The sequence below is a fragment of the Saimiri boliviensis genome, chromosome 10 (assembly GCF_048565385.1).
Source record: "Saimiri boliviensis isolate mSaiBol1 chromosome 10, mSaiBol1.pri, whole genome shotgun sequence".
Lineage (NCBI taxonomy): Eukaryota > Metazoa > Chordata > Mammalia > Primates > Cebidae > Saimiri > Saimiri boliviensis.
Window position 1 is genome coordinate 63,718,908 of NC_133458.1, and position 25,528 is coordinate 63,744,435.

The following is a 25,528-nucleotide window of genomic DNA, read 5'->3' on the forward strand; positions in this document are numbered from 1 at the left end:
GGAGCCAGGCAGAGATAAACAAATAAATATGCTCCAAATTTTGTTTACAGAAGTATACCTTACATAATTATTAAAGGCTGTAAATAGCTAGCTTAAGATAAGTTTCCTTGACTCTGAAAAACAAGGCTCAGTAACATTTTAGGGAAAAAGGTTAAAAAGTCAGTTTTGTTAACACTTGTTTTGCCTGATATTCATTAACATTTTAGCTCTTCATGAGTCCTGTACATTTTCTTTTTATTCCATAATCTCCAAAGTTATCAGACACAGTTTGAGAGCATGTGTCAAAATCCTATAGCTGATTATAAATGAGCCTTTAAAGAGGATTAAAACAAAACAAGAATTGTGAATGGTGAAATGTCCAAGGTAGTTACAGTCAAGAATACAACTGACAAAGAAATTTGATTATTTCTGTAGTCTATAATAACATAGTAACCTTAATTATGATTGCTAGCATATACTCAGACATTAGAATTTTAGAAATCCCATACAATTTTGGAACATATATTAATATTATTCACTAAAACACAACCTGTAGATGATTAAACATCATTTGGTCAATCCCATGTACCTAAACATGTTAAATAATTCTGTTTATCTCTCTTCTGGATGCTACAGGGGCCTTCTGTAGCATTCAAAAGCTAGGGGTCAAAAGAGACAATTTTGAAACTGAAGTTTGATTTGGGGAAGGCTGCTAAATGTTAGAGGTTTAAAACACTTAATATTACAAAATACAATTCCAGATTACCATAAGTTATTTATTTTGCCAAAATTAGGACTCAAAAATTTTAAAACAAGGCAAAAACCTTTACTCATTAAGAGAGAAGGCTTAGCTTTCCAAACACTTTGTCTCCTGTCTTCTCTTTCTTCTCTTCGGCTTTAGCAAAAGTAACCTCACAGATGAAATCAAGAAGCTTCAGGTTATGATTTCACTCACCATGAGTGTATTAGGTACTTTCAAATGGGGTAGTAAGCAGCTTTTGAAACCACAATTGCAAAATTCTGACTAAGATAGTAAAAGAAATCTGACCTAACCAACTCCATCTTGCTTCTAGCCTCCAAGCTGTCCTTATTCAACTGAAAAACTAGTTGGAAGACAGGGTCCAAAGAAAAGAAGGAGAATGATAGAAACAAGGGAGCCAGCTAGCAGAAGGAATCATGGTGCCCAGCTCCAAAGATTACTCCAGGAGTCTGAGATGCATTGCCCAATTTTAGAGGCATTTTCAGTTAACCATCAGGTGGCATCTCATAACAGGCCAGACTGTTTAGTGTAAAAACAGCACTCTTCTCCTGGAAAGGTAGATAGCCTGCCTTTTTTGGCAGTGAGGAGGTCTAACCTTGACGGTTTTGAAGTGTAACTGCTGCTAAAGAATCTATCTGAGATTGGAGAGCAAGGATGGATTTTGCTTTATCTTCTAGATTGTCTGCTAGATCTTTCAAAAGAGCCTAATAGTAAGACAAGGATGTGGACAGCCCTGCTATTCCTGTCCCTGTAGCTACTGCAATTTCCCTAGTGGTTACCAGGGGTACTAGCTACACGGCTCTGCGCTGATGAACCTGGGCTTTAATGGGGACTGGTAACCTTTGGTTCCCTGGGGCAATGTCTGTTTTGGGGCTTAGAAAGACTAGGGTGCAGGTGCCAGTCCAGTTAGTGGGGAGGCAGAGGTAAGTTGAGGTCCCGCATAAGAAGAATGTTCTTTGGCTGGATAAGCAGAACTGATTGTGTATATTGAAGAGGTGTGTGAGGTTATTATTTTCATGTTCCCATACGTCCAGGGTTCCTGCTAAGATGGCCCCAGTGAGAGGCTGGAAAGCGGTTGTTGGGGTAAAGTGAATGGCTTCATTTGTTTTGTTTTCCCACTGGAGGAGGTACTGTTTTGTTTCTACTAGGAGTCATTCAGAGGAGTGGCTAAAAGTGGGTATAAGAAGGCACTCATTAGTTGTGGGAGCTATGTTGCAATGGGTCTGGGGGTGAATAGTCATGCAAGGAGTATGTCTGCCAACAAAAACCCTGACTGTTTGTTAAGCAAAGAGGTGGTGCTGACTTTTAGGGGTCCTGTAAAGAAGGCATGTTGGCTAAATGAAGCAGTCTGGGTTACCAGAAAGTTCTGATAGTCAGTTGGCGCTTGGAGTTGTAAGGTAAAGTTGCACTGATGGGGTATAGGTGGCCAAGAGGTAGGCCTGAGGATAGATTGTGATGGAAGCATAAAGGTGCCTGAAAAGTTAAAACAGTATTTGTTGTTACAGAACCATGTATGGGTTTGTTATTACCTGTGTATGGAGTGAGGTTAGAAATGTAGGAGCAAAGAATCTGTACAGTGTGTCCTGTCAGGGTATGTTTAGTCATGTCAGTGATGGAGAACTTGGCTAGTGACTACATATTCAAAAGTTGGAAGGGACTTTTTCCTTCATAGTGAGGGTGAGAGGTGAGTAAGAACCCAAATCTTTGCAGGTACAGGAGTGGCAATACAAGTTACAGCTGATAGAGAGTTGCAAAGCCAGTAACGTTTTGCTAGGGTTGGGTTTGATTGGTTTAGCAAAGAATGGGTTAAGTTAAGGGTTTTGTAGAGGTAGATGGGACTAATAGGAAGGAGAGGTGCAGTAATGGGGGGCAGCCAAGGGAGCAGGAGGAATAGACAGGCAAAAAATGAGGGGGAAGGTAAACAGTTGTACTTCATGTGTACTCTGTCACACAGAGTACCTTAGAAAACAAGGTCAGGCCGGGCACGGTGGCTCAAGCCTGTAATCCCAGCACTTTGGGAGGCCGAGGCGGGTGGATCACAAGGTCAAGAGATCGAGACCAACCTTGGTCAACAAGGTGAAACCCCGTCTCTACTAAAAATACAAAAAAATTAGCTGGGCATGGTGGTGCATGCCTGTAATCCCAGCTACTCAGGAGGCTGAGGCAGGAGAATTGCCTGAACCCAGGAGGCGGAGGTTGCAGTGAGCTGAGATCGCACCATTGCACTCCAGCCTGAGTAACAAGAGCGAAACTCCATCTCAAAAAAAAAAAAAAAAAAAAAAAAAAAAAGAAAACAAGGTCATCTATCCACTCTAGAAGAGAGTTAAGGGTGGTAGCCTGGGGGTGGAATCAGGAAATCAGCTGTTTGTTTTGGCAAACAGCGTGGAGGAAAAGGATGAAGCGGCAAGGTAGACAGGACCAGGGCATTTAAGTCTTTTCAGGAATTCGGGTAAGTTTTAGAGAAGTTGGGAGAGTCCTTGAAAGTTTCAAGTAGAGGTGGAAGAGTCAGGCCGCTCATCTGGTGGACACAGCTTTACCCTGGAGGGATGTACTTCCTGGCACGGGGCAGGGGGGTCTTGCAATCGGACAGCAGTTGGGGTGCTGTAGATGACCAGAAAGGGGCCTCTCCACTGAGGTTGTAGAGACCGAGGGGTTAGGCTTTTCATTAGAACTGACCCTCAAGCTAGGGTGTCTTCATATGACTGGAGTATCTGGAGTTGTTAAGAGGTATCTGGAGTTGTTAAGAGAAAATTAGCAACCTGGAAGATTTCATGTTTAACCTGTTAGAGGACTGGAAGATAGCCTCCAAGAGGGATGGTATTTGGGATAAGGTCTGGTCTAAGCAGAAAGGTACAGCCATATAGGAGTTCAAATGGGCTGCACTTAGGAGTTCTCAAGGTGTAGCTGGAATCCAAAGGAGTGCAAGGGGTAGGAGGATGGTCCAGTCCTTTTTGAGCTGGAGGGTACGTTTGGTGAGATGTGTTTTTAAAAGGCCATTGGCCCTTTCTACCTTTCCTGAGGACTGAGGGTGGTATGGGGTGTGGAGATTCCACTGGATGCCAAGCACCTGGGAAACTGCTTGGGTGACCTGGCTAGTGAAAGCCAGTCCATTGTCAGACTGTATGGAGGGAGAGAGGGAGGGAGGCCAAGGCTAACTGCTGGGACTGGTGGGTGTTGGGGTCAATCCAAGTAAAGGCAAAAAGCGGTTGAGAAGAGCAGTGCAAGGGGTTCCTCTCTGGTAGTCCTATTGGGGGTCTTCTCAGGGTGCTGCTCTGGCACCTGCCCGAAGGCACATAATTGTCAAATTCAACAGGGTTGAAATGAAGGAAAAAAATCCTAAGGGCAGCCAGAGAGAAAGGTCAAGTAACCCACAAAGGAAAGACCATCAGACTCACAGCAGATCTCTCAGCAGAAACCCTACAAGCTGGAAGGGAGTAGGGGCCAATATTCAACATCCTTGAAGAAAAGAACTTTCAACCCAGAATTTCATATCCAACCAAACTGAGCTTCATAAGTGAAGAATCCTTTACGGACAAGCAATTGCTGAGAAAGTTTATCATTACAAGACCTGCCTTACAAGAGCTACTAAAGGAAGTGCTAAACAGGGAAAGGAACAACCAGTGCCAGCCACTGCAAAAACCTACCAAATGGTAAAGAACAAGGATGCAGTGAAGAAATTGCATCAACTAACGGGCAAAACAACCAGCCAGTAACAAAACGGCAGGACCAAATTCAAACATAACAATATTAACATTGAATGTAAATGGCCTAAATGCCCCAATCAAAAGACACAGACTGGCACACTGGATAAAAAAATCAAGGCCCATTGGTGTGCATTTTACATATTCAATTATGACAAACTAAAAGAGACCACTTGTAACAAAGATGAAAATTCTGCTCAGCTTATGGCCCGTCTAGCTGCCACCCTCAGGCAATATAGAGCATTAGAACCTGAAGGGCCTGAAGGTTGCCATATTCTTAACATGCATTTTATCACCTAATCAGCCCCTGACATTAGAAAAAAGCTACAAAAATTAGAGTCTGGTCCTCAAACACCACAACAGGAACTAATCAACCTCACCTTCAAGGTGTTTAACGATAGGGAAGAAGCAAAACTACAGATGTTTGCCTTTGCTGTAAAACAAACCCCAGCCGTACCACAAGCCCAAAAAAACTTCAAAGCGCCCAGAATTCAGGATTAAGAAAAGTATGCAAAACCACACAATCACATGGAAACTGAACAACTTGCTCCTCAATGATGAATGGATATACAAAGAAATGAAGGTAGAAATAAAAATGTTCTTCAAAACCAACGAGAATGAAGACAAAATGTAACAGATCCTATGGGACATATTTAAAGCAGTGTCTAGAGGGAAATTTATAGCAATAAATGCCCACATGAGAAAAGAGGAAAGATCTAAAATTTACACCCTATCATCAAAATTGAAAGAGCTAGAGAAGCAAGATCAAAAAAGCTCAAAAGTAAGCAGAAGACAAGACATAACTAAGATCAGAGCAGAACAGAAAGAGACAGAGATACAAAAAACTCTTCGAAAAATCAATAAATCCAGGAGCTGGTTTTTTGAAAAGATCAACAAAATAGACAGACTGCTAGCTAGATTAATAAAAAAGAAAAGTGAGAAGAATCAAATAGATGCAATAAAAAATGATAAAGGGGAGATCACCACCAATTCCTCGGAAATACAAACGACCATCACAGATTACTACAAACAACTCTATGCACATAAACCAGTAAATCTGGAAGAAATGGATAAATTCCTGGACACTTGCACACTTCCAAGACTAAGCCAAGAAGAAGCTGAAACCCTGAATAGACCAATAACAAGGTCTGAAGTTGAGGCAGCAACTAATAGCCTACCAACCAAAAAAAGTCCAGGTCCAGACGGGTTCACAGCAGAATTCTACCAGACATACAAAGAGGAGCTGATACCATTCCTGCTGAAACTCTCCCAAATAATACAATAAGAGGGAATCCTCCCTAACTCTTTTTATGAGACCAACATCGTCCTGATACCAAAATCTGGCAGAGACACAACTAAAAAAGAAAACTACAGGCCAATATCCATAATGAACATTGATACAAAAATCTTCAATAAAATACAGGCAAACCAAATCCAACAGCACATCAAAAAGCTTACCCATCACGATCAAGTAGGCTTCATCCAGGGGATGCAAGGCTTGCTCAACATACACAAATCTACAAACATAATCCATTACATAAACAGAACCAAAGACAAAAAACATGTGATTATCTCAATAGGTAGAGAGAAGGCCTTTGACAAAATTCAACAGCTCTTTATGCTAACAACTCTCAATAAACTAGGTATTGATGGAATGTATCTTAAAACAATAAAAGCTATTTACAACAAATCTACAGCCAATATCATACTGAATGGGCAAAAACTAGAAGCATTCCCTTTAAAAACTGGCACTAGACAAGGATGTCCTCTCTCACCACTCCTATTCAATATAGTATTGGAAGTTCTATCCAGAGCAATTAGGCAAAAAAAAAAAAAAAAAAAAGAAATAAAGGGCATTCAATTAGGTAAAGAAGAAGTCAAATTGTCCCTATTTGCAGATGACATGATCATATATTTAGAAGACCGCATCATATCAGCCCAAAACCTCCTTAAGCTGATAAGCAACTTTGGCAAAGTCTCAGGATACAAAATCAATGTGCAAAAATCACAAGCATTCCTATACACCAATAACAGACAGAGAGCCAAATCATGAGCGAACTCACATTTACATTTGCCACAAAGAAAATAAAATACCTAGGAATACAACTAAGAAAGGATGTAAAAGATCTCTTCAAGGAGAACTACAAACCACTGATCAAGAAAATAAGAGAGGACAAAAACAAATGGAGAAACATTCTATGCTCATGGATAGGAAGAATCAATATCGCAAAAATGGCCATACTGCCCGAAGTAATTTATAGATTCAGTGCTATCCCCATCAAGCTACCAATGACCTTCCTCACAGAACTGGAGAAAACCACTTTAAACTTCGTATGAACCAAAAAAGAGCCCGCATAACCAAGACAATCCTAAGCAAAAAGAACGATGCTGGAGGCATCATGCTACCTGACTTCAAACTATACTACAAGACTACAGTAATCAAAACAGCATGGTTCTGGTACCGAAACAGATATATAGACCAATGGAACAGAAGAGAGGCCTCAAAAATAACACCAAACACATACAACCATCTGATCTTTGACAAACCTGACAAAAACAAGCAATGGGAAAAGGATTCCCTGTTTAATAAATGGTGTTGGGAAAACTGGCTAGCCATATGCAGGAAGCTGAAACTGGACCCCATCCTTACACCTTATACAAAAATTAACTCCAGATGGACTAAAGATTTGAACATAAGAACTAACACCATAAAAACCCTAGCAGAAAACCTAGGCAACACCATTCAGGACATAGGCACAAGCAAGGACTTCATGACTAAAACAGCAAAAGCAATGGTAACAAAAGCCAAAATAGACAAATGGGATCTAATTAAACTTAACAGTTTCTGCACAGCAAAAGAAACAATTATTAGAGTGAACTGGCAACCAACAGAATGGGAAAAAATTTTTGCAATCTACTCATCTGACAAAGGGCTAATATTCAGAATCTACAAAGAACTGAAGCAGATTTACAAGAAACAAATAAACAAACCCATTCAAAAGTGGGCGAAGGATATGAACAGACACTTTTCAAAAGAAGACAAATATGTGGCCAACAAACATGTGAAAAGATGCTCATCATCATTGGTCATTAGAGAAACGCAAATCAAAACCACATTGAGATACCATCTCACACCAGTCAGAATGGCAATCATTAAAAAGTCTGGAGACAACAGACGATGGATAGGATGGGGAGAAAAAGGAACATTTTACACTGTTGGTGGGAGTGTAAATTAATTCAACCATTATGGAAGACAGTGTGGCCATTTCTCAAAGATCTAGAAACAGAAATTCCATTTGACCCAGCAATCCCATTACTGGATATATACCCAAAGGATTATAAATCATTCTATTATAAAGACACATGTACACACATGTTAATTGCAGTGCTGTTTACAATCGCAAAGACTCAGAACCAACCCAATTGCCCATCCATGATTAGACTACATAAAGAAAATGCGGCACATATTGGACATTTGCATGTCTTCTTTAGAGAAATGTCTTTTCAAGTCCTTTGCCAATTTTTATAATGAGGTTATTTGTATTTTTGCTGTTAATTTGTAAGAGTTTCTTTTAATATATTCTAGATTTTAGAGCCTTACATCCATGGTCCTCAACCTTTTTGGAACCAGGAACCGATTTTGTGGTAGACGATTTTTCCATGGGTGGGGGTTCAGGGGAATGGTTTCAGGATGAAACTGCTCCACCTCAGATTATCAGGCATAGATTCTCAGAAGGAGTCCACAACCTAGACCCCTTGCATGCATAGTTTACACTGTTCACAATAGGGTTTGCACTCCTAGGAGAATCTAAAGACACCACTAATCTGACATGAGGCAGAGTTCAGGCAGTAATACTACTCGCTCTACAACTTACCTATTGCAGTGTGGTCCAGTACCTAATGAGCCATGGACAGATACTGGTCTGTGGCCTTAGGGTTGGAGACCCCTACCTTATTTTACATATCATCAGAAAAAATATATTTTCCCATGGTGTAGGCAGTATTTTTAATTTTTGTGGGTAGGTACATATTATTTATAGCATACATGAGAAATTTTGATACAGGCATTCAATGTCTCAAAATCACATCAGGGTAACGGGTATCTATCACCTCAGGCATCTATCTTTTTTTGTGTTACAAACATTCCAAATATACTCTTAGTTATTTTTAAATGTACAATATATTATCCATTGACTGTAGTAACCTTGTTGTGCTATCAACTACCAGATCTTATTCATCCTATCTATGTTTGTACCCATTAACCATCCCTATTACCCCTTCACCACTACCCTTCCCAGCCTCTGATAACCACCCTTCTACTTTCTATCTCCATAAGTTCAACTGTTTTAATTTTCAGCTCCGACAAATAAGTGAAAATATGTAAAGTTTGTCTTTCTGTGCCAGGCTTATACCGCTTAACATAATGACCTCCAATTCCAACTCCATCCATGTTGTTGCAGATTATGGGATCTTATTCTTTTTTATGGCTAAATAGTACTCCATTGTCCACCACATTTTAAAAAATCCATTCACCTGTTGATGAAAACTTAGCAAGCAACTTAACTTGCTTCCAAATCTTAGCTATTGTGAATAGTGCTGCAATAAACATTGGCTACAGGTATCTCTTTGCTATACTGATTTCCTTTCTTTTGAGTATATACCTAGCAGTGAGATTGCTGGATCATATGGTATTTCTATTTTTAATTTAAAGAAATTCCATACTATTCTCCATAGTGGTTGTACTGATTGACATTCCCACCAACAAGGTACAAGAGTTCCATTTTCTCCACATCTTTGTAGTATTGGATATTGCCTTTCTGTTGTGTAAAAGTCATTTAAAAATGTCTATTAGGTGAAATAAAATATTAATTTACATTTGGTAGTAAAGGAAGACTAAAGAGATATTATGTAAACTGAGATCTGAAGGATGAATGTGTTGCCAGGTGGAGATGGTGGGAAGTGTCTTTGAAATAGATAAAAGGTTCTTCTTAATCCATGAGCATGGAATGTTTTTCCATTTGTTTGTGTCCTCTCTTATTTCCTTGAGCAATGGTTTGTAGTTCTATACTGGAGAGACCAGCTCCCAATATATCAACATGGATTCAAGATCTCTCAAAGTGATCGAGTGGCTGGTGAAAAAGAAAAAAAAAAAGAACAAAGAAACAGTTTTCCTTAAAGCTGGGCCCAGGGGAGACAACACATAATGCTGCTCTGTGGACGCCTAAACTTTCCCTGAAAAACCACAGTTTTTTATGAGACTCTTTCAACAGGGGAGGGCGAGTGAGGCTACACAACACTGTAGTGATGATCATACAAAAAAATACATTTGCCAAACTGGTCCACAAAAATCACCATGTCGTATTATAAAAGCAGAACAATGTAAAGATAACTTTTCTGTGTGTCAGCATACGAATCGTACACCTTAGCAAGAATAGAGGTGAAACATAAACTTATGATTATCAGCAAGAACAGACTGAGCTCACAGCTGCAGCGTGAACAGGATCTGACACAGGACGACCAGCCTGACCACAAGGCTGCAAGAGGAGGGGGCCTCCACGCAGGCCTGGAGGAGCAATGGGAGAAGAAAGACTTCTACATCCTTATTTCAAGCACAGAGACAGACGCCCCTCATGCATCCGTTTATAGGCTCTCCATAAGGGTCGCATTCTCTTTCCAGGGCCATAATCAATATGCCTTTTCTGGGAAAGGAATCTAGGTACTAGGCCTCTCCATTACATGTCCATTTATACGCTCTCTGCAATGAGAAGCTTATTACGTGCTGTCATCTCTCTCTGGCAGTCAGGCTAAGTGATTTGACCCTTACACAGGATTCCTGTTTTTATAAGAACAGCTCAGCAGAGCCAAAGTTACCAGTTACAGCTCAGCTTTTCACATTATTCTTCATTTTCTCAAATATAATCAATACAGTAAGTAATAAGCATCACAAAGCAAATAACTCATTTAGGGGAAACTAAATTCTAAGAGAATTGACAGGTTAAAAATCAGCAACAATTTCTTTTTGTTATTTCAGATAGCTTGGGTTTTGCCAATTCTTCAGAAGCTTGGGGTTGCTCAGTCACCACCAGGGGTCCACAGTGTTCTCAGCAGTTCTCCTGGAAGAGATCCTTCACATCCCTTGTAAGTTGTATTCCTAGGAATTTTATTCTCTTTGTAGGAATTATGAATGGGAGTTCACTCATCATTTGGCTCTCTGTTTATCTGTTATTGACATTTAGGAATGCCTGTGATTTTTGCACACTGATTTTGTATCCTGAGACTTTGCTGATGTTACTTATCAGCTTAAGAAGATTCTGGGCTGAGATGATGGAGTTTTCTAAATATACAATCATGTTATCCACAAACAGACAATTTGACTTCCTCTTTTCCTAACTGAACAACATTTATTTCTTTCTCTTGCCTGATTTCCCTGGACAGAGGTTCCAATACTATGTTGAATAGGAGAGGGGAGAGAGGACACCCTTGACTCATGCTAGTTTTCAAAGGGAATGCTTCCAGCTTTTGCCCATTCAGTATGATATTAGTAATTTATAGATTCAGTGCTATCCCCATTAAGCTACCATTGACTTTGTTCACAGAATTGGAAAAAAACTACTTTAAATTTCATATGGAATCAAAAAAAATCCCACATAGCCAAGACAATCCTAAGCAAAAAGAACAAAGCTAGAGGCATCAGGCTATCTGACTTCAAACTATGCTACAAGGCTACAGTAACCAAAACAGCCTGGTACTGGTACCAGAACAGATACATAGACCAATGAAACAGAACAGAGGCCTTAGTAATAATGTCACACATCTACAACTATCTGATCTTTGACAAACCTAAGAAAAGTAAGCAATGGGAAAAGGATTCTCTATTCAACAAATGGTGTTGGGAAAACTGGCTAGCCAAATGCAGAAAGCTGAAACTGGATCCCTTCCTTAAACCTCATACAAAAATTAACTTAAGATGGATTAAAGATTTAAACATAAGACCTAAAACTATAAAAACCCTAGAAGAAAGCCTAGGCAATACCATTCAAGACATAGGCATAGGCAAAGGCAAAGAATTCATGACTAAAACACCAAAAGCAATGGCAACAAAAGCCCAAATACACAAATGAGATCTAATTAAAGAGATCTAATTTAAATTAGATCTAAATAAATGAGATCTAATTAAAAGAGATCTAAATAAATGAGATCCAATTAAAAGAGATCTAAATAAATGAGATCTAATTAAAGAGCTCCTGCACAGCGAAAGAAACCATCACCAGAGTGAACAGGCAACCTACAGAATGGGAGAAAATTTTTGCAATCTATCCATCTGACAAATGGCTAATATCCAGAATCTATGAAGAACTTAAACAAGTTTACAAGAAAAACAACCCCATCAAAGAGTGGGCAAAGGATATGAACAGACACTTCTCTAAAGAAGACATTTATTCAGCCAACAAGCATATGAAAAAAAGCTCATCATCACTGGTAATTAGAGAAATGCAAATCAAAACCACATTGAGATAACATCTCATGCCATTTAGAGTGGTGATCATTAAAAAATCAGGAGACAACAGATGCTGGACAGGATGTGGAGAAAAAGGAACTGTTGGTTTGAGTGTAAATTAATTCAACCATTGTGGAAGTCAGTGTGGTGATTCCTTAAGGATCTAGAAGTAGAAATATCATTTGACCCAGCAATCCCATTACTGGGTATATACCCAAAATATTATAAATCATTCTACTATAAAGACACATGCACAGGTAAGTTTATCACAGCACTGTTCACAATAGCAAAGACTTGGAACCAACCCAAATGCCCATCAATGATAGACTGGATAAAGAAAATGTGGCACATACACACCATGGAATACTATGCAACCATAAAAAAGGATGAGTTCATGTTTTTTGCAGGGACATGGATGAAGCTGGAACCATCATTCTGAGCAAACTAACACAAGAACAGAAAATGAAACATCACATATTCTCACTCAAAAGTGGGAGATGAAGAATGAGAATACATGGACACAGGGAGGGGAACATCACACACTGGGGCTTGTAGGGGGTTGGGGGCCTAGGAGTGGGATAGCATTAGGAGAAATACTTAAGGTAGATGACAGGTTGATGGGTGAAGCAAACCACCATGGCACCTGTTTACCTATGTAACAAACCTGCATGTTCTGCACATGTACCCCAGAACTTAAAGTAAAAAAAAAATAGATGAAAGAGGATGTTTAGCATTTTGAATTTGTACATTTCATTTTTTATGGCTATCTCCCAGTCTAGCCTGTAAGTTCCATGAGACTAGAAAGCATATCAGTCTTATCCTCTTAATTTATTTCTTGCTCTCAGTTCCATGATGGCAACAATAAGTACTGGTGAATGGCTAAATAAACAAGAAAATTAAAATGTACCAAAGTATTAGGTATTTAACCAGGACAAATAATTTCACTTGCTTATGGGTTTATGGACATTTATCTAGAACTACTAATATTCCTAATGCCTGAGTATTTCCAAAGCCTATGTTTCACTTACCACAAATATAATCCAACCCACTGATTTCACATTTCCTGAAAACATTTATGGTTCTGTAAACTATTACTTTTTCCTTACAAGCTATCAAATTTTGGTGTTTCCAAAGGGTTACCATGGTGATTATGTAGTTCCTGGTGCCAGGTACTAGGCTTCAGCCTGTTGTTATAGCTTTCCCAATGCTCATTCTCACTGTCATACACCTGAACAAAGATTGCATACAGATACATAGTACAATGATTATTGCCTCTTTGGGTTGGGCATTGTGTAATTTAAGAAGTAATCTAGCCAAGCATGGTGGCTCATGCCTCTAATCTCAGCTCCTTGGGAGGGTGAGTTGGGAGGATTGCTTAAGGCCAGAGATTCAAGAATAGTGTGGATGACACAAACCACATATATACAATTTTTTTTAAATTAACTGAGTATGGTGGAACATGCCTGTATTCCTAGCTATTCAGGAAGCTGAGGTGAGAGGATCACTTGAGCCAGAAGTTCAGGGCTGCAGTGAGCTATGATTGTGCCACTGCATTCTAGCCTGGCGACAGAGCAAGACTCTGCCTCTAAAATTGTTTTAATAAAGAAAGAAGTAATAAAGCAATGAAACTGTTTCCAAACTCAGCTCTGCCAGTGTGTGATCTGGAGGCAAATCACATCATCACTTGCCATTTCAACAATAAAATAAGGAAATATGCATTATAATAACTTGGTTTTTAAAATACTTTTATTTTAAGTTCAGGGGTATATGTGCAGGTTTCTTACATGGGTAAACTTGTGTCATGTAGGTTTGTTGTACAGATTATTTCATCACTCAAGTATTAAGCCTAATACCATTAGTTATTATTCCCGATCCTGCCTCTCCTACCGGCTGCCATTCTCCAAAAGGCCCCAGTATGTGTTGTTCACCTGTGTGTCCATATGTTCTCATCATTTGGCTCCCATTTATAAGTTAGAACATGTGATATTTGTTTTTATGTTTCTGTATTGGTTTGCTAAGGTTAACAGCCTCCAGCTCTATCCATGTCCCTGCCAAGGCCATGATCTTAGACATGATATTGTTCTTTTTTATGGCTGTATTAACTTGTTTTCTTATTTTATAGAATTGATAACTCAAATAGTAATAAACAAGATTTGACAAACTCCAAAGAATTTTACTTTTTAAACTGAGAAAGTTGAAAGAGATAATAAATAAAGTCTCTTCTATTTTTAACATTTTATAATTCTGGAATAGATTTTGAAGTTCTCATGAGTGCCTCTATCTTTTCTCCAGGTAAATACTATTTCCATACCTGTCCATGGGATCCCATTCTACTCTTACAATGAGAAAGTTAACATAGCTATATGTTATTGAGACTGCTTTAAATATAATTTTCCTAGAGTCTGGCATCACTATTTTTTGCCTCATGATTTCTACATGCCACTCCTGTAGGTCGTGATTAAGTATGAGCCTTTCTACCTGCCTTTATTTAATTCCTTCTGGTTCCCAGCCAAACTTGGTATTATTCCATACTTCCACTATGCCCGTCCATGCTTCCACCTATTCAACTGCCCTTTCCTCAGCTGGACATACTCTTTTCCTATTCTCTACCTAACAAACTGCTGCTCAGACTCCTAATTTTAGGGAACGGCACTGGATATTCTCTATTATTTCAGTTTTTGTTATTCTTACTCAGGATTCTTAATACGAGCTTTCTAGAGATGTAGGTCCTGCAATTGTTCTTACTTGCTTTGCATTCCATTTCCTTAGATGGTGGGGAAGGACTATCTTATTAAAGGCGCAAATTCTTGAGCCCCACTTCTCCCATCCAATTCAGGAAGTGAGGGGCAAGGCTGAAAATCTGCATTTAATGCAAACATCCCAGGTATTCTAATAAAAATTGTAGCCCTACCTTTCAGCAATGCTGGAGGTTTAAAGGAATGAGCTTCAGAGGTTTGTGAACCTTCAGAAATTATGTATAACATTTTATGGCTTTACATATATTTGTATTTTTCTAAGGAGAGGTTCCATAATTTCCAACAGATTATTAAAGGAATCTGTGATAGAATTTTTTTTAAAGCAGCACTTTATAATGTTAAATATCTACCACAAAAAAAAATATATATATATATATTTGGCTTTGTTGAATAAAACTTCTTCCTTATTTGAAGAAAAAGGTATGAACTCAGAAATATCAATCTCATTTTTATAAATTTTGATGACTGGTAAATTATAAAGTAGTCATTATAGAAAATAAGAAAAATCATAGGAAAGTGTAGATGAGAAGACAAACATTACCCAATAATCTGGATGCAACAGCTGTTAATGTTTTTTGTTATATATTTTTAAGGTATTATTATTGAGTCGAATGTAAGCATTTTACTCTGTAAGACATTCTTCAATATACAAACAAAGGTAAACATTTTTAAATTGACTAAGGACAGTAGACACACAAACACACAAACCTCGCTTGCATATACTTTAAGTTTTGGAATGCCAGTTTTAACACAAAGTAGGCAGCACATATCTATACTGCTGGAGGAAGGGTAGTCCCAAAATTCCACCTGTTATTTTCCTTTAAACAGGAAAAGTGCAAGACTAATAGAGAAATCTTGGTTCTGATCTCTCCTCCATCATTTCCTGATTATATAAATCTAGATAAGTCCCCTTAATATTTCTGGGCTTCTGATGACTGATCTCTTACAGAGATAATGGCATGTAACACTTTTGAAGGCAGGATACAGAAATTTATGATATCTTGAGGTCCCATTAAAAATATGGATATAGAAATTCACAAACATACAAATATATATATATGTGTGTGTATATATATATGTATATATACATATATGTGTGTGTATATATATGTATATATATACATATATACACACACATATTTTTATAATACCTTTTATAAATATATATGTATGTATATATATATATTTATAAAAAGTATTATTCTTCATTTTAGGCCATTGGAAAATGCAGAAGCATGTAAAGAAATAAAAATATCCTATATTCTTATAGCTCAAAGGTAAAAGCCCTTACTCAATTTTTTTTTAACACATAAAAATTTAAGCTGCATTCACTTGGGCTTAGCATTATCTAAGAGACATACAATGTGTGTCCAATAAAATATGTGCTGTACGTTTAATTTTTATTCAAAAGCAAATATTAATGCAAGGGAGTGCATTAAGTTGAGAACCGTGTAAGTATGAAAAGATACATAAATGCAGCACTTATATTTACACAAGCAGAATGTCAAATGCATTGTGTATAGAAGTTACACACTTGGACAGTCTATGATTATTTTTCACAATATCATTGCTTCACCATAAAATACAGCAATGGATACCTTAGGACTCGCACCTTCTATGAGCTGTCATATACATTGGAACATAAAACTGGAAAATTCAGAATTGTCTCATTTATTTGTATCTGTATTTAACATAATGCTGGGCAAGGAACAGCGTTCAATAAATACTTATTTGTATAGCCTTTTACTTCTTTAATCACACAACGGCTTCTATGAGACAAAAAGAAAAAGAAGTGATCTTTGTGCAATCCAAAGCACAATCCAAAGTAACGAAAATGTTAGTAAGAAACCAATATTAGGCAGCCTGTGGTAAGTGTAGCAAGTTGCCCAGGCACAGTAACTGTTGTAGTTATATAACTTCAGTTGCCAAGGCCTCAGGGTGAAACTGCAGCTGAGAAAAGGTAATAATGATTGCAAAAAAGACAGGTAGTGAAAACAATCTTTGAGGAAACAGGTTGTATAGTCATCCTGGGTTGTGATGAAGAGCCAAGAAGAGGAAAAGAGGGAGAATAATAAAAAAAGGTTTCTCAAGGGGGAATAACAGACCCAAGAGATGGTGGAACCCACTTTGTTTTCTAAGGAATTCTACAAGTTTCCTGTGGTGGATTGTAAATCACACAATTGTCATGACTACTCCACTTTCCTATGGGATTTCTGCCCCGCAGGAGACAATATCACAAGGAACTCTGCTTGGAGACACCTTGTAAAGCTCATTGGGAATTTCTGAGAACTATAAAATAGGTAGGGACTCTGGAGAACAGAGAGCAATAATTTTATTTCCATGAGAATGCTGAGATCTAACTAGTAGGGTTTAAATGATTAGCCCAAGACTACATGTCCGTTAGCAACAGAATTAAGTATCTAGACCTCCCCTTGAGTGCTCTATGCTACCCTGCCTCATCCAATTATCTGAATTTCAATGGTCCTGCTATGGAATCTTGAGGCTTATCAAAGTTGTTCTAAATTTTATAAACAATGTTTTGTTGTTTATTCCAGAATATTACAGGTTCATCTGGAAAGTTCTGTCTGGAAAAAAATGATACTCCTAAAGCCTGAATGGTTTTATATACCAAGATAAGACTGAGAACACAGAAGAGGTACAGGAATCACCTCGGATATTCTCAATACTTTATACAAAATATATTTGCCTCACTAAAGCAAGGAGGTAATGTTGAATAAAAGTTGATACACTATTGTGTAAACACTAATATGGTAATAGAATCTTTAAGCTTCTTTAACAATCTTAGTGCTTCAACACTATTTTATTTTTATTGACCTAATAATAAGTCATCTGAAGCTTTGAATGAAGATACCAAGTTTCTGTTTCTCAAGAGAAAGCTTTCGGCAAGGAAGAGCCCTTAATTTCTTCTTTAGTATCTGCTTAAATGGAATGATTCCTCAAACATTATTATTTTTGAGACCAAGTCGCACTCTGTCACCCACGTGAGAGTGCAGTGGCATGATAGTGGCTCACTACAGCCTTGACCTCCTACGTTCCAGCAGTCCTCGACATTAGCCTTCCAAGTAGCTGGAGCTACTGGTGTACACCACCACAATGGGCTAATTAAAAAAAAAAATTTTGCAGAGACAAGGTTTTACCATGTTGCCTAGGCTGATCTCGAATTCCTGGGTAAAGGTATCCACCCACTTCAGCCTCCCAAAGTGCTGGGATTACAGGCATAAGCCACTGTGCCTGGCCCTCAAAAATATTTTATGTGAAGTAATAAACCTAAGCATTAAGTACATAATATTTAAAGTCATTCATAAAACTCACCCTCCTAAATATGGGAAAAGGCATCTTTCAATGCCTTTCACTAACCTGAAAAGTAGTGATTACATGGATTCATATATTGCAAACACCAGACAGATTGCAACTTAAAGAGAATTACCTATTAAGTATATTGGAGTAGCTGTTTCTAAGAAAATCCTTAATTTATCATTGTGTAAATATTTTTATATCTAGTATGTATGACTTCTGAATATGAAGTATTGAAGAAATGAAGATGAGCTGTCTTCCAACTCCACCAAGGCACAGCTCAAAGGACACTGGTGTAACTGAAGTAGAGCAACCAAAACACTTCCCAGAAAGATGCCAATCCTCATAAAGAGGGACTTCTATATTGTTATCTTGCCTTTTGCAATGCAGGAACCATAGCAAGAAAGCTACAGTGTGCTGGGAGTGCTTTCTATGCAGCAAGCTTTTACTCCTTCAGTAATAAATTTCTTCTAAAAAACGAAAATACTGACTTAGACTCTTCTGTGTTTCTGTCTCTTTATAGCTGTTCCTTCCCTCTGCTACAGGTTCTAAAACATTTTTTAGCTTACACACCTACAATGGCTTTCTATTGGAAAGAGCTGTCAACATAGTGCTTTGTGCTTTGCTAGAGTGAGCCTGACTGCACCTCCTGTGGGTCCTATGAGCTTTAGGGTCACCTGAGTTGATGTGGCCAGAGGCAATCAAAATTAAACAGGAAGAAAACAGAGATGGATTTAGAAGTCCTATGAACTTAGAGGAAGGAATTCATAAATATGCTAGTTGAGATGAGACATTTTAAAGATACTGAACATATAGAACTAAAGTAAAAGCTAGGAAGGAAGTTGGAAAACAGGGGATATCAGCAGTTGTGAGAAGTTTCAATAGGAATAGTTGGTTCCATCTGGGTTCTAACAGAAAATAAAACCACCTCTTCAAAGAAGTATAGTAACCTTAAGAGTTTGTTTTAGAAAAGTAACCAGTGACTAGAAGGAGAATGAAGAAAATGATGTTTGTGTTTAATTAATTTCCCTAAAATCAAGATCTTATTTGGATATAGTATATATCCCAAGTCTGTCATATGTTAAAATATTAATAATATGTTTTTAGATGAACTTGACATGGTAGAATAAGGATGATAGTATAAAGGGGGAAAAGACTGATTCAGGAGTGTGGACTTTGTCCTCCTTCAGCTTCTTGATATTAGGGATGGCAGTACAAACCATGCTTTGTGCTCCTCTGCTTTGTAATATAAGGATTCTCAAGAATAAAACTTTAATAAGTGACATGACTCTAACACTTATGGAGCAATTTTGTATCTCTTTGCTATTATATTTCAGATCATCATAAATATAAATTATCTTGACATATATTAAAGGAAAATTCCAATTTTGTTTGTGCTTCCCATTTTTTAAAGTTTCATGAGTTTAGGAGAGACTTTACCTCATCTCATGATTGATAGAAGAATCCTTATTATAGAACCTGTAAAAAGTACTTGGTAATGTTAAGTTTTAAAATTTAATTTTACTCACAGGCATGATACGCAACAAACAAACAAAAAAATCCCAGAGCTCACAGGAGTTGCAAACTACTAAAGGTGCCATGATAAAATAACATAGAATAACATGATTTCTTCTGTATAAACCTGTAATGGAGTTCCCTCTGTCTTGTTCATAATCTCCCTTCTGATAACTTAAGTATAATAAAAAAAACCAGAATGATAGTTAAGTCACCAAAAATATTTTAAATAATACAAAAGCTTCGATACACTTCAAAAAATTTATATGCATTTTTGATAGGCAGACATTTATCAGAATATGCTGTGCAAATCTTAAAAAGACAAAATACTGTACTAGAAAGGTAACAAATTACAAGTCATACTCAAAATCTAACATTTTTCTCTAAGCGCTGAATGCTAACTAAAAGTTAGCATTTATACTACTAGTAAATTTATATATTTTCATATTAATTATTAAAACACAAAAATTGAAAAATATTCTCTGAATTTAAAAAGGTCAGGTTCAAATGACAGCAAGCAAGATGCAATATAATTTGGCATGTCACCCACAATTCCATAGGTGACCATGTTCTAGGATGATTTTCAAAATCAGATTCTTGATACTATAATTTGCTTAGGAATATATGACCTGTTAATTAACCCTCTTCCCCATCCCCCAACTCTCACCCATTGATGTTTCATTAGAGGGCTGATCACAGCACTTTTTGTGTAACCTATAGTTATTTAAAACTAAACTGAATAAAACTGGTTTCTTTTTGAGGGTAAATTAACATGATTTCCCCTATTTTCTTGGAAATCTATATTTTAGAAAAGTTCCCAGATACCATTAACATGAATACTATGCAACATATGGATTTTAGGACTAGTGTTATTAATAAATATTCATATTGAACTTTACATTTGTTAATACTTTATTTTTTGTAACTGTTTAGATGAAGATATGCCTGGGTGATACTTCCAGTTCATTAACTAGGTTAGATTGGCTTCTCAGAAGCATAGTGGATATAAAAAGTCAATATTTATGTACTAAATGGAAATTAAATATTATATTCTGGTGCCTCTAGCTATACTGCAAACATTATGACCTTGGACACATGCAATGGATCCTAAGTAACCAAAACAATCTTGAAAAAAACAAAAAAGTTGGAGGGCTCAGACTTCCAGATTTCAAAACTAAAAACCTGTAGCAATTAAGGCAGTACGGCATTGGATAAGGAAGGATGGATGGATGGATAGATAGATAGATAGATTGATTGACTGATCAATCAAATTGAACTAAGACTTCAGAAGTAAATCTACCATTTGTGGTCCACTGATTTTTTTTCTTTTTTTTTTTTTTTTTTTGACAAAGGTGCCAAATAAGTTCAATGGACAAATAACATAGTCTTTTCATCAAACGGTGCTGGAACAACTGGATTTCCACACACAAAAGAAGAATTTGTACTCTTCATATAATTCACAAAAAGTAACTCAAATTGAATCATAAGTGTAAGAGCAAAAACCAGAAAACTCAAGAAAATGCAGAACTAAATGTTTACAATCTTAGACTAGGCAATGATTTGTTAGATACAGCATCAAAATCACAAGTGATAAAAGAGAAGATTAATTCGTTGGGCATCATAAAAATTAAAGACTCTGTGCTTCAAAGGACACTATCAAGAAAGTGAAAGGACAACCCAAATAAGGGGAGAAAATATTTGTAAATGATATATCTGACAAAGGACTTGTATCTAGACTATATAAAGAAACTTTACAACTCATAATCCAATTAAAAATGGTTTGTAAAAAAAAGTGACAGTAATGCAAGAAGGCTCAGGAGTAAAAGTCCTTTGCAATTTCTAACTGTTGGAAGAACTCAAAGAAGGCCAGAAAGGAGTAGGAGATGGCACAATTAGCTGGGATTTAGATAGCAACAAGACATGACACTTAAAAGATGAACAGGGATGATAATTTGGCCTCCAAGAACAATTTATGAAAACCAAATACACAGCGTTAAAGTAGAATATGGACCTAAATACCCAGAAGCACCCTCCTTTGTCAGATCTGTAACAAAAATCAGTATGAATGGATTTAATAGTTCCAATGGAGTGATGGACCCAAGAGCCATATCAGTGCTAGCAAAATGGCAGAATACATATAGCATCAAAGTTGTCCTGCAAGAGCTTCAGTGCCTACTGACGTCTAAACAAAATATGAAACTCCCTCAGTTGCCTGAAGGACAGTGTTACACAAACTAATCAAAAAGAAAAACCACAGGCCCTTCCCTTTTTGATTTAAGCAGTCCTTATTTTCCACAGTAGCAAATTTTCTGGATACGTCTTGTAGACCTCAAAGTACTTGAAGGGAAGCTCCCATTCAAAGTAAATTTATCTTAACATCCTGTAAACAATTCTATTTTTTGCCCATTTGAAATATATAAGTTGTACTAAATGTAACCACTGTCCACATATAATTGAACTTCTGGGATCAATAAAGTATATTTAAATTGATTCCTATTATAACTGGTGGGGCACATCTATTAATAACTCAACTGTGAAAAGACACATCACACAATCACCTTGCTGTTGATTGCATGGTCTGGGTCTCTGACTTTTCCCCTTGCAACAGCCCTCTAGCCTGGGGGGCTTGTTAAGAGTAGATGTGAAGGTTTCAGGTCACAGCATGTAGAACTACTGTTCGGTGTGTGGATTGCTTTGTGTACATCCTGGTTTCTTTAAGTCTTAAATGATGCCCACTCCAAGACATTATCCAAACCCCTACTCCTACAGTCCCACCCTTGGCCAAAGTATAGATTGTAACCCCTCCACTACTCTCTGAGATTGGCCTTTGGTGAGGAATTCAGGGCTTTCCCCCATCTTCTCTCCCCGACCTTTATCAAGGGGTGCTGCTTTTTCTTTTCTTCCTTCCTCAAGTGTCTTTTCGTACCATCACCACCCAGCACCTTCCATGACACTTCCCTGCTTTGGCCAGAAGCCATCAGGTAAGGTTGGAAAGAGTCTCTGACCTCCCTTGTTTAGTTTTAGAATCACATTTACTCTCTACCATCCTGGGAAATGGATATTGGGTCCTCAGCCCTGCCACCCTCTGCTGTCATCATCAGCTGATGCATTGGTTTTAGCTCAGGTTTTGATAAGATGAAGATTGTTACCAGTGTTAGACAGACCTGCTAGCTCTCAGAGCCCTTGGTGGTTAAAACTGGAAAATGACCACATGAAGACACTTGTAAGCAGGCACAATCTCTCTGCATTGTTTTATTTTCCTGTAATTGCTCTTGCTTTTAGAAACTGAAGTTTTAAACAGGGCTCTCATTTGGTCATCCTTACAATCCTTTGGGGTCTAGTTTGGAATCTGACGACTAGAACAAAAAGAACCCTGGATCCAGTGCATGCCTTGGTTTTGGTGCTGCTCCTGAATCTCAAGATCCTCAGCAAGGATTAAGAACTTGGGGTACACAGCAGATACCCGAAATTGGCAGGCTTGACCTCCTGGCAAATTGCTGTGGTTTTTCACTTGCTGTTCAAGACTACTAAGTGCTGAATGTGAATGCATATCAAAATAAAAGCAATTCATTGTGTACTAAAGTTTTTTGTTTTTAATTATTTATGTAAAACCAGTTTTTATAGCAATCAAGTCTGAAAAGCAATTGATGTTTCCATTAATCTTTTCCTGGGGAAAATCTCAGTTCTAAGGATTTAACATCCTGTTAGTGACGTTTAACATAACAGTATTCCATAAGCAGCCTTTTATTTTCAGACCATTGCCTAATTTTAATATAATTTTAAAATGTGTCCATTAATTTAAAAATGGGAAAAGGACCTTAATAGTCATTTCTCTGAAGAAGATATATATAAATGGCCAATAAGAACATGAAGAGATACTTAACACTCTTAGTCTTCACAAAAAAAAGTAAATCAAAACCACAAGATACCATGTCACACTAACTAAAGTGGCTATAATTTTTTAAAAGACAATAACAAATAGTAATGTTATATTTTTATTGTAGCTAAGGGCAGGAGAAATTGAAACTCATAAATTGCTGGCAGCTGTGTAAAAATGGTATAGCTCCTTTGGAAATCAGTTTGGCAGTTTTTGAAAATGTTAAACATAAAGTTAACATATGACCCCACAACTTCACTCCTAAAATACTAAGATAATTGAAAACATGTTCACACAACGCTTGTACACAAATGTTTATAGTAGCATTATTTAAATAGACAAAAGATAGAAACAACCCAAATGTCCATGAACTGATGAATGGACAAACAAAAAGTGGTTTATTGATTCATCAGTTGATGAATCATGTTTAACGCCTTTTTGTAGCACAAAATTTAGAGTCATTTTGCTTCACTCTTTTGCTAGTCTCGTTACTTATTTCAATGGAAACAAAATGTTCCCATAAAGATGCCTGGATTTTTGGATATAGAAAAAATTGTGGGACTGAAAAAAATGAGTGGAAAAGAGATTTGAGTATACAGAAAATAATCTTTTAAAATAATTAAACCAAATGTTCCAAAATTAGATCATGGTGACTGCATAACCCTGTGAATATAGTAAGACTTACGGTCTTTAAATGGATGAACTTCATGGTAGATAAATTATATTTCAACAAAGATATTAACAAAATTTTTAAATGTTACATTTTGTTTAGTAATAAGGCATTTTTCTGAAATGTAAAAACATCATAGTTATCTTAACTCTTCCCCTCAGATTTTGGTGGCAACTTTTCATATACAGCAAATATCATCAAAAGCAACCCCAAATCAATGATTAGTACTAAAAACAGACCCCTTGTATGAATCACTGTTTATCTGCTGTTGGGAGTGGAGTTCATTTTTAATGCCACATTGACCTCTTTGTGTCCAGTATACTTTAATTTGCTGCTGGCTGCTTCTCAAAATGACCATATTTCTACTGCCCCTCTTGAAAAAGAACTATCACAAAATTATTTCTTCAACATGCTCATTTTATACATCAGAATGAAATGAGGTTACAGATCTCCCTTAGATTAGAGCTATTTACCATATCTCCTTAGTTATCAGAGTCACAAATCTTAGCAGGAAGCCAGTTACGGAGATTGAAATATGAACTTTCTTAGTCTAGCATTTTAATGCTTTTTATGGTGAAATTTATCTAGGCTTATCTATAAAGGCTTTTGCAATTTGTGGTATGCTGAGTAAGAACTAAGGAAGAATAAAAATAAAACATTTTTAAAATGGCAACTTAAAAGTATCACCACTTGTACTACTTACAAATTTTCCTCCAGAAAAATATTTTGACTCATAGTTAATTTTTAATCTTAGGACAACTTCTTGCTATCAGAAATACGTCAAGTGTCTAAAACATCTTCCTCACCAGACAATATCTCTCACTCCACTTTAACAAATGCAAATTCATTCAGATTTAACCTGAATGCAACATAATTTGGAATCTTTCATTAAAATATATATCACACATTTTGAAGCCAAACATAAATTATTTTAAAATACCTGATTTTTGGTGATTTAGGGTGCATATGCTTATCAGTATAACACATTTTAAAATATTTTTTTCTACATACTCAAAAACTCTGTTCCATTCATTTTTTCACTCCCACAACTTTTTGTCTATCCAAGAATTCAGGAATCTTTACAGAAACATCTTGTTTCCATTGAAATAAATAGCAAGCCTAAGAAAAAGAGTGAAGTGAAATGATTCTAAATTCTATGCCACCAACAGGCATTAAACATGCATGAACTTTTAAAGAGATGCCAAAACTCACTAGAAAGGAGAAAAAGTACAATGAAGGTTTCTGAGTAGCTTTTAATTACTCAATGTAAGAACTTTATCTTGTAAGCAAATTTTAACATTATCCAGAGCATAGCACTTACGTATGAAAGAAAAAGTTCTTTAACACCCCTTCAGAAATTACAACTGCAAGTTCCTAATCCCTTATCTAAAATCTTTTTGGCTAGATATGTTTCAGAATTCAGAACTTTTCTCAGAATGGTATGTCTGCCATACATT

The 25,528-nt window shown here is 37.0% G+C and overlaps 1 protein-coding gene and 1 pseudogene across 3 annotated transcripts in view; one reads left to right on the plus strand and one right to left on the minus strand.

The window, feature by feature from the left end:
- The window catches only part of LOC141580081 (uncharacterized), a 100,289-nt gene that overhangs the window by 72,949 nt on the left and 1,812 nt on the right, over nucleotides 1-25,528 (minus strand). The gene's annotated exons all lie outside the window — the stretch shown is intronic.
- LOC101050805 (ubiquitin-conjugating enzyme E2 variant 1 pseudogene) lies at nucleotides 21,326-21,762 on the plus strand (annotated as a pseudogene).